This window comes from Rosa rugosa, chromosome 2 (assembly GCF_958449725.1).
Source record: "Rosa rugosa chromosome 2, drRosRugo1.1, whole genome shotgun sequence".
Taxonomy (NCBI): domain Eukaryota; kingdom Viridiplantae; phylum Streptophyta; class Magnoliopsida; order Rosales; family Rosaceae; genus Rosa; species Rosa rugosa.
The window spans coordinates 49,718,720-49,729,640 of NC_084821.1; the positions used below are offsets into that span (position 1 = coordinate 49,718,720).

Sequence of the window (10,921 nt, forward strand, 5' to 3'; positions counted from 1 at the left end):
AGAGGTAGCGGTTATGGCGGTGGCTCTCACATTTCCCTTGAGCTCAGCCTCAACTCCTACAGAGATGCAGACATGGCTTAGTATAGAGTATTATTATTATTATTATTATTATTTTTTTTTTTTTTGTAAATAGCTGAATTTAATAAGACTGAATGAATGCATTTTTTTTTTTTTATTATTTATTTATTTATTTTATTATTATTTTTTTTTTATTATTTTTTTATTTATTATTTTTATTTTTTATTTTTTTATTATTATTATTATTTTTTTTTTTTTTTTTTTAAATATAGGACTCAAAAATATTTATAGGACTCAAAATGAAAGACAAAAATATTTATAGGATTCAAAATGAAAGACAAAAATATAAATCCCTTCCCCCACACTTAAATATTGCATTATCCTCTATGTAATCAATTAAAAGCATGCAATGAAATAAGTAAGCATATAGGGATGGAATTTACGAAAATAACTACTAAAACAAAAAGAAAATGGAGGAGTAAAAGGGGAAGAGAAAGCAAATCTGATTATATTCTGAATTGGGTTGCCTCCCAAGCAGCGCTTGTATTTTACGTCTTGCAGCCAGACGGTACCTACATTAAATAAAGTTAGTAACTTAATATTAACAAAGAAATACAAAAAAAAAAAAAAATAAACAAGTAACTATGAATTACAAACTACAAGTATAATTAACAAGTATTTTGTACATAAGACACAAGTTAAGTACACAAGTGAGTATAAAACGTAAAAAGTATTTTTACAAGTATAAAGTGTGAAACAACAAAATAATTTACACGTAAAGAGTATGCACAAGTATTTCTTTTGTTATAAACATTATTGATATCAAATCTAATTCCAAGCGGTAAATCAAGTGGACGTGCGGCCCAAGTATAGTCGTCTAGACACAAAGTCCCTCCTACATCCGTTGGGCAACCTTACTGAAATGGCCAGGTAGGGGAGGGTGAACACGAGAGGAAAAATCCATTTTGGCATGAGCTAGGCCCATTTATAAGCACTTCTGGATTCAAAAACCCGTCATGAACGTTATCCCCTTCCTAGACACCATCTCACATAGGATATTCTTACTAGGATGTAAAAGGTCCTAAGTGTGTTAGACAGTTCAATGAATGTTAATAAAGGCCGCCCTCAACCTTAAGGGACCTGAACTAGGTACCAATAAGGGGTTTAGGCCAATATTAATAAACACGACTTCACCTATTCCTTCTTTAATTTACAACTCACAATTAACCTCGTATTCAACAATAAAAAAAACAACCTAGTTAATTTAAACTAAGTATCAAACAGTTTATATACAACAATTATAAACAAAAACAAGTGATTTTTCAATCCCCGGCAACGGCGCCAAAAATTGATACGCTCAAAGCAAGCGCATAATTTAACCCTGAAAACATCGTTAGTAGTATAAGCAAATAGGGATCGTTCTATTCCGGGGATTGAGGGTACACCTGTCATTGTCAAAAACAAATAAAGAATTAAAATAATAAAGTAAAAAGTATTATGTACAAAAATAAAATAAAGAATAAAAATATATACAAGTTAATATAAAAAGGGGGGTTTTGAGATTATAGAATTGGAATTAAAATTAAATGAAATAAAGAAAGTGTAAAAACACATATACATGGGTGGAACACAAGAAACAAAGATCAAAACTACAATCATATGAATGAAATCCAATTACAATTCCTATAGTTGATTATCTATGTCATGAGAAATAAGTTGACCATGTGAAACATTCGAAGCAAATGATTTCCCATATTTTACTTTCCTTGAATATTTAATCTAAGTGAAAGCACCTAAATTAAACCTATTGAACATGCAATCATAGTCTAGAAAACTAGCTAATCAAGAACACATTCAATGCATGAAGAACAAAGAAAGGATGTCAACCAAAGTGCACAACCTAGTATGAAAAAGTCCATCTATTTGCAATCCTCCTTAATTGATTTCGACTTTTGTCCAAAGCCTTTACTACTTAAATCTAGCACCAATTACATGCATATATCCTAAGTTGGCCATCAAAGAACACATACATATAAAAGTTTTCCATAATCCAAAATCAATTAAGCAATCTCACATAAGCAACATAAAAATCAACATAAAGAAATCACAATTTTTATTCAAACATAGAAATTGGGCTTAAACTTTGCCCTTAATGTTATTGTTAACTAGAAACAAATTCCTACAAAATTAAATAAGGAAAAAGAATGAATTACACCGTGAGTTGGAGATGGAGATGGAGTGCTTGAAACGTTGAAATCTTGAATCTTGGAAGCAAGCCTTCAAGGTGGACGATGGAGGATATGATATTCCCGGCTCCTTCTTCTTCTTCTTCTTCTTCTTACTTGAAAACGCAGAATTTTGCAACTAGAGAATGGAGAGAAAAATGGAATGGAAATGGAGAGACAAAGAAGATGAAATGGATGAAGGAATTTTGTGGGAAAATGGAAAGGAAATGGAGAGACAAAGAAGATGGAATGGATGAAGGAATCATGTTTAGAGTGAGAGGAGAAGGTGTTTATATAGGGAAGAAAAAGAAGAGTGAAATGATAAATGGAAGAAAAATAATGAAAGTGGTTTGTAAAATATGGAAAAGATGGAGTAATGATGAAATGAAAGCAAGGCATGAAGGTGTAGAAGTATGGAAGTGATGATGATCTATTGGAGCAGAAAAATATATCCAAGGAAAAAGAGAAAAGCATCTAGCTTTCTTCATGTGGGTAGGAAACATGAACATGTGATGTTGAGCTGTTTTTTAGATCAGTTTCTGCCCCTTTATTCCTTCAATTATTTCTCCAACAAGCATTCCCAATTTCACTATGACCTCTTCATAAAAAATGTTCCATTATGAGTGTAGATCACCCTGGTAAAATTTCAGATTTTTATTCCATGTGGTTGGGCCGAAAATGCTGTTGGACCTCTTACAGGTCCAGTTTTCCAGTTTTGCTTCTGTAGAAAATTGGGCTGATTGTTTGAAGGCCTTCCACTCAACAAAAGTTCTTGCACTCTTCATAAGAAATGATCCTTGGGCTGTCTAGAATGGATCTGGAAAGTTTCAGCTCATTTGAAGTTCATTTGGTCCGGCGGCCGCTCCTTCTTCCTTGCTTGGCTTGGTTTCTCCTAGCCGGAGTAGGAAAATGTGTAAAATTGACATTTTAGTACATTTCCATTTTTCTCCACCATTTATAGGTAAGTGTGGACCTAATGCTTATTTCACCATCATTTACTCCAATGTACCTAAGAAAATAGAAATTGAGTTAAAAATCGATTCGTTAAGGAATTAACTAAGCAAAATGTGAGGAATTAACTATTAAAATACCACATTAAAATGCTCCTATCAAATTCCCCCACACTTAGCTTTTGCTAGTCCCTTAGCAAAATCAAAAACTAACAAACCAAAAAGACTATGACACAAAACATAGAAACCAACGAAAAAAATGACTAAGTATGGAAACAAAAACACAAAGACTCAAAGAAACCAAAAACGTAAAACACAAAGCAAAACACAAAGAAAAAAAAAACGTCACACATAAAAGAGTAAATTCAAAGACAAAGACCAAGATGTTGACATCACAAAGACCTCTATTGCCCTTTAACATATTGTCTCAGAAATCTCTTACTTTCACAACACCAAGATTAGCACTCAACCAAGAATCAATGTTAAGCATTCGAGAGTTAATTAAAACATATGATCCACACATACACAAGTAGGACTTGGTTGTAATAATGGTGATTGGGGTTTAGCTTAGCATGCTTCAGACAAGTATGATTCATATCCTCACAAGGTATATCCACTTTTTCTTCTCTCAGATCAAGGCAATGCTTAAAAGCTTATAATCACTCATTTATATGTGAGAGAACATATTTTAAGGCAGTCAAATAGCTCACATATAAGAAACGAAAAGCACTTTGTGAATATAATTTTTTTTTTCAAAAGATCTCATGAAGGATATCAACTACTTGCACGAATGGACCCAAGCCATAGGTTCAACTCTTGTAACTCATCTCCACATCAAAGGCTGTCCCATCTTAAGGATCAAGAAGGTCCTCTCAAAGGTTGTAATGGGGCTAAGGCTCAAGGTTTAAAGAAATGAAAGGTAAGGATTATCAAAGTGTCCTAAAAACCTAGTAGAGCTCATATGAATGTAGAGATCTCGAAATATTTCACCAAGGCATTGCAAAAACGTCACTTCCCCATAGAGGTAATATAAGAGGGCCAAATGTCTTCATGTTGGGCCCAATCTTCAATATAAACTTCCCTTGAACTCTAGTGAAATGGACAAAGGCCAAATTTTTCTGTAGTGGGCCTTCAATTCAAAGCAAACTCCAAAATCACTAAGTATGGGGGATGAAAGTCCATAAACATATATTTTTTTTTTCTTTTTTTTCTTTTTAGCCGTACACAATTTTTCTCTTTTCTTTTCATTTTTCACGGCTTCAACATATCTTTTTCTTTATGGACAAGTCTATCCCCACACTTGAACTTTCACCTCTTCTCAATCTTCATCCTTAGCACCAAACCCATGTAGTATGTCTCAAAAGATAGCTCCACTAAGTCCTTAGAACAAAGGGTAGGGTTGTAACTATACTAAGCTTCATGGTTAAGGATTTTAAGGGTGATGAACGAAAAGGCTTAATGTAGGCTCAAATGGGCTTATCTAGGGGGGTCCCACAACGGGCACAAATGGGGACACAAGTTTATTTGGCAATGGTGGTAATTCATAGAGAACCTCTATCCCTTCCAGAATCAGGGCCATGTATTGATATCACGTCTCAACAAGCACAAGAGCGAATTCTAGCATTCTCTAGTCCATTAAACTTAATCTATGGCAAGCAGTCAATCAAGATGAAAGAATAATGAGATCATCAAAACATCGCCAAGAAATTAAGAATATATTTTTCATTTCACTCCAAGAAAAAGGGACATGGTTCAATTATCTCACATGGCTTTATGAATCACAACTCATCTTAACATGCTCATATTCTGTACCAAGGTCATGCAATCCATATCCACTACAAGGCACACATTTTTCATATATCTCAATTAACCAAAGAATACCATGTTTAAAATCATCTCAATGTTGTGATCCTCTTTTAGTCATGATTTCAGAGATATAGAATCATCCCAGACAGTTGAAAGGCATCCTAAGACTCAAAACAAAAACAAAAGCAACGAAATTTTTTATATTTCTGACATTTTTCGATTTTTTTGTTTTCTTTTCTTTTTATGACAAAAACTAACTACAAGCATTAATCCTTCCCCCCACACTTAAATCATACATTGTCCTCAATGTTAAACAAGTTAGAGCATGCAATGAACAATTATCATGTGAATGGAATGATTAACTCAAGAAAACCTAAAAACAAAAACTAAAAACGCAAATAACAAAGATACAATCAGAAAATAGTAATAGAGGAGATAGAGTTTAAGAGAGCAAATCTGCGTTGATGGCTCCTCCACAGCTACGGTTGAAATGGGTTGCCTCCCATGCAGCGCTTAATGTTTAAAGTCTTTCAGCCTAGACTTGTACCTCCATTTACTCCTTTGGAGGAGCGGTATGCGGGCGAGTGGCAGCCTTCTTGCTGGTTTCAGCCTTCGGAGGAGGGTTCTGATGGAGTGACATAAATAAAAAAAAAAACGGGGGAGGCAAGGTTCGAAACCTTAACCTGCTACACGAAACCTTTGTCCCCAACCACTGGAGCACAAGCTGTGCTTAATATAATGTGTACAAATTTTATACTTATTATGTCATAAACGAACATAATAAAAATAAACGAGAGGCGAGGTTCGAACCTCAGACCTCTTGTACACGAACTTTACACTCAACCACTCGAGCACGGCTGCTCACGTTATTATCCATACCAATCCTTTTATTTAAACCAACTGTTTCAACTGTTTCAACAATTCGGCACAAAACATCCAAGACTGTTTCAGAAACTCGGCCCAACGTATCCAAAACTGTTACAGAAATCCGGCCCAACTCATCCAAAACTGTTTCAGAAACTCGGCCCATCAGGCCTCCACCCACAGCTACAGTGATGCCTTGATCCGAGACAGGCCCAAGTACGGCCCACTTGTGTCACGGCTTATCCCTTCCGTGATTTACGGCAGTCAAATCTGCTTTCGGCTACAGCTGTCCGCCACAGCGCCTCGAGATTCCCTCGGTCCCCTTACACGCTCTCCACGCGCCAACAACTTTTCCGGGTTTCAGGGCGACTTTAATCCAACGCGTAGAATGAATCACAGGAATCGTCCATCCAACGGTGGAGATCTGCTCACCTCGCTCTATAAATAGGTGCATTCTGAGGGCGCAACTGTTCACTCCAAAGGAACGAAAATCTCTCCTGAGTTCCAGCCCCTCTCTCCCAACTCTTCAGCTTTCCTCTTCTTTCAAAACTCAAAATATTTCTTCTTCGATTCAATCCTTCTCTTCTGATCTTCTCTCCCATCTAGTTGATTCAATCCCATCTTTCCTCTGAACTTTCAGATCTCCAACACACCATCATCATCCTTAATCCCTTTAACAACAACTCCTTCAAACACTCGACAACTTTACTCTTCGATCTTCACATCCCCTCAACCCATCACCATGGAACCACGAACTCTGCAACTGATGGAGCTACAAACCCAGCAACAAATCGAGGATGGAGGAAACAACCAAGCAGCCGGGAGTAGTGCCAACACAGATTTCTGGCGAAGCCGTGCCAGGTGGGTTCCTACTCCAGATCAAATAAGGATCCTCAAGGATCTTTACTACGACAAGGGAGTTACGCGCCCAACTACAGAGCATATTCACGAGATCTGTCTCCAGCTGAACCAGTATGGACATGTTGAGGGCAAGAACATTTATTTTTGGTTCCAGAATGTCAGGGCTCGAGAGAAGCAGATGAAGAGGTGCAATCAGGCTGCTCAAGTGCCCATGGGAACTAGTTCTCCTGGTACTGGTGGATCCATTGATCTCAATTTTGGGCCAGCTGGTTCTACTGGTGCTGGTGGATCCATCGACATCAATTTTGGGCCAGCTGGTGGATCCATTGACATCAATTTTGGGTCCACTAGTTCTACTGATGATGGTAGATCCATTAATCTCAACTTTGGTTCCACCGATTCTACTGGTAATGAAGGATTTCTTGATTTAAATTTTGTTTCATATTCTTCCTCACACTTCAACACTAATACCAGTACAACTCTTTTGACACAACAGGAGGACAAACATCCCTGCAACAACGAGGAGGAGATCACCAGGAGATTGAAACCCTTCCATTGTTCCCCATGCATGGTGAGGACATCTTGGGCATCATGAAGACTACTTCCGAGAGAGGTAGCGGTTATGGCGGTGGCTCTCACATTTCCCTTGAGCTCAGCCTCAACTCCTACAGAGATGCAGACATGGCTTAGTATAGAGTATTATTATTATTATTATTATTATTTTTTTTTTTTTTGTAAATAGCTGAATTTAATAAGACTGAATGAATGCATTTTTTTTTTTTATTATTTATTTATTTATTTTATTATTATTTTTTTTTTATTATTTTTTTATTTATTATTTTTATTTTTTATTTTTTTATTATTATTATTATTATTATTATTTTTTTTTTAAATATAGGACTCAAAAATATTTATAGGACTCAAAATGAAAGACAAAAATATTTATAGGATTCAAAATGAAAGACAAAAATATAAATCCCTTCCCCCACACTTAAATATTGCATTATCCTCTATGTAATCAATTAAAAGCATGCAATGAAATAAGTAAGCATATAGGGATGGAATTTACGAAAATAACTACTAAAACAAAAAGAAAATGGAGGAGTAAAAGGGGAAGAGAAAGCAAATCTGATTATATTCTGAATTGGGTTGCCTCCCAAGCAGCGCTTGTATTTTACGTCTTGCAGCCAGACGGTACCTACATTAAATAAAGTTAGTAACTTAATATTAACAAAGAAATACAAAAAAAAAAAAAAATAAACAAGTAACTATGAATTACAAACTACAAGTATAATTAACAAGTATTTTGTACATAAGACACAAGTTAAGTACACAAGTGAGTATAAAACGTAAAAAGTATTTTTACAAGTATAAAGTGTGAAACAACAAAATAATTTACACGTAAAGAGTATGCACAAGTATTTCTTTTGTTATAAACATTATTGATATCAAATCTAATTCCAAGCGGTAAATCAAGTGGACGTGCGGCCCAAGTATAGTCGTCTAGACACAAAGTCCCTCCTACATCCGTTGGGCAACCTTACTGAAATGGCCAGGTAGGGGAGGGTGAACACGAGAGGAAAAATCCATTTTGGCATGAGCTAGGCCCATTTATAAGCACTTCTGGATTCAAAAACCCGTCATGAACGTTATCCCCTTCCTAGACACCATCTCACATAGGATATTCTTACTAGGATGTAAAAGGTCCTAAGTGTGTTAGACAGTTCAATGAATGTTAATAAAGGCCGCCCTCAACCTTAAGGGACCTGAACTAGGTACCAATAAGGGGTTTAGGCCAATATTAATAAACACGACTTCACCTATTCCTTCTTTAATTTACAACTCACAATTAACCTCGTATTCAACAATAAAAAAAACAACCTAGTTAATTTAAACTAAGTATCAAACAGTTTATATACAACAATTATAAACAAAAACAAGTGATTTTTCAATCCCCGGCAACGGCGCCAAAAATTGATACGCTCAAAGCAAGCGCATAATTTAACCCTGAAAACATCGTTAGTAGTATAAGCAAATAGGGATCGTTCTATTCCGGGGATTGAGGGTACACCTGTCATTGTCAAAAACAAATAAAGAATTAAAATAATAAAGTAAAAAGTATTATGTACAAAAATAAAATAAAGAATAAAAATATATACAAGTTAATATAAAAAGGGGGGTTTTGAGATTATAGAATTGGAATTAAAATTAAATGAAATAAAGAAAGTGTAAAAACACATATACATGGGTGGAACACAAGAAACAAAGATCAAAACTACAATCATATGAATGAAATCCAATTACAATTCCTATAGTTGATTATCTATGTCATGAGAAATAAGTTGACCATGTGAAACATTCGAAGCAAATGATTTCCCATATTTTACTTTCCTTGAATATTTAATCTAAGTGAAAGCACCTAAATTAAACCTATTGAACATGCAATCATAGTCTAGAAAACTAGCTAATCAAGAACACATTCAATGCATGAAGAACAAAGAAAGGATGTCAACCAAAGTGCACAACCTAGTATGAAAAAGTCCATCTATTTGCAATCCTCCTTAATTGATTTCGACTTTTGTCCAAAGCCTTTACTACTTAAATCTAGCACCAATTACATGCATATATCCTAAGTTGGCCATCAAAGAACACATACATATAAAAGTTTTCCATAATCCAAAATCAATTAAGCAATCTCACATAAGCAACATAAAAATCAACATAAAGAAATCACAATTTTTATTCAAACATAGAAATTGGGCTTAAACTTTGCCCTTAATGTTATTGTTAACTAGAAACAAATTCCTACAAAATTAAATAAGGAAAAAGAATGAATTACACCGTGAGTTGGAGATGGAGATGGAGTGCTTGAAACGTTGAAATCTTGAATCTTGGAAGCAAGCCTTCAAGGTGGACGATGGAGGATATGATATTCCCGGCTCCTTCTTCTTCTTCTTCTTCTTCTTACTTGAAAACGCAGAATTTTGCAACTAGAGAATGGAGAGAAAAATGGAATGGAAATGGAGAGACAAAGAAGATGAAATGGATGAAGGAATTTTGTGGGAAAATGGAAAGGAAATGGAGAGACAAAGAAGATGGAATGGATGAAGGAATCATGTTTAGAGTGAGAGGAGAAGGTGTTTATATAGGGAAGAAAAAGAAGAGTGAAATGATAAATGGAAGAAAAATAATGAAAGTGGTTTGTAAAATATGGAAAAGATGGAGTAATGATGAAATGAAAGCAAGGCATGAAGGTGTAGAAGTATGGAAGTGATGATGATCTATTGGAGCAGAAAAATATATCCAAGGAAAAAGAGAAAAGCATCTAGCTTTCTTCATGTGGGTAGGAAACATGAACATGTGATGTTGAGCTGTTTTTTAGATCAGTTTCTGCCCCTTTATTCCTTCAATTATTTCTCCAACAAGCATTCCCAATTTCACTATGACCTCTTCATAAAAAATGTTCCATTATGAGTGTAGATCACCCTGGTAAAATTTCAGATTTTTATTCCATGTGGTTGGGCCGAAAATGCTGCTGGACCTCTTACAGGTCCAGTTTTCCAGTTTTGCTTCTGTAGAAAATTGGGCTGATTGTTTGAAGGCCTTCCACTCAACAAAAGTTCTTGCACTCTTCATAAGAAATGATCCTTGGGCTGTCTAGAATGGATCTGGAAAGTTTCAGCTCATTTGAAGTTCATTTGGTCCGGCGGCCGCTCCTTCTTCCTTGCTTGGCTTGGTTTCTCCTAGCCGGAGTAGGAAAATGTGTAAAATTGACATTTTAGTACATTTCCATTTTTCTCCACCATTTATAGGTAAGTGTGGACCTAATGCTTATTTCACCATCATTTACTCCAATGTACCTAAGAAAATAGAAATTGAGTTAAAAATCGATTCGTTAAGGAATTAACTAAGCAAAATGTGAGGAATTAACTATTAAAATACCACATTAAAATGCTCCTATCAATATTCAAACAACATGAATTCGAATACAAGGAAATTTACAATTTGATCTGGTTATACTTTACTACTTACAGTCTTATAAAATGATGATTGCTAATTCCTAGAAACATAATCTAACTCTCTCTACTCAAAACAATCCAGCACATTTACAAAAGTTGTTCTACTTATTATATCTATTTCAGATGCATTATTTCTTAATGCAAATGCATATTCCTCACCTAAATTATCAAAGTTGTT

The 10,921-nt window shown here is 35.2% G+C and overlaps 2 long non-coding RNA genes across 2 annotated transcripts; both read right to left on the minus strand.

The window, feature by feature from the left end:
• Positions 1 to 733: 733 nt before the first annotated feature.
• Positions 734 to 3,420, minus strand: LOC133727923 (uncharacterized). The gene is made up of 2 exons (XR_009855439.1): positions 2,232 to 3,420; positions 734 to 1,463 (listed from the first exon to the last, which is right to left on the minus strand). It is a non-coding gene; the product is annotated as an uncharacterized LOC133727923 (long non-coding RNA).
• Positions 3,421 to 8,065: 4,645 nt separating this feature from the next.
• Positions 8,066 to 10,682, minus strand: LOC133733003 (uncharacterized). Its single transcript, XR_009857447.1, has 2 exons — positions 9,564 to 10,682; positions 8,066 to 8,795 (listed from the first exon to the last, which is right to left on the minus strand). It is a non-coding gene; the product is annotated as an uncharacterized LOC133733003 (long non-coding RNA).
• Between the last annotated feature and the right edge of the window lie 239 nt (positions 10,683 to 10,921).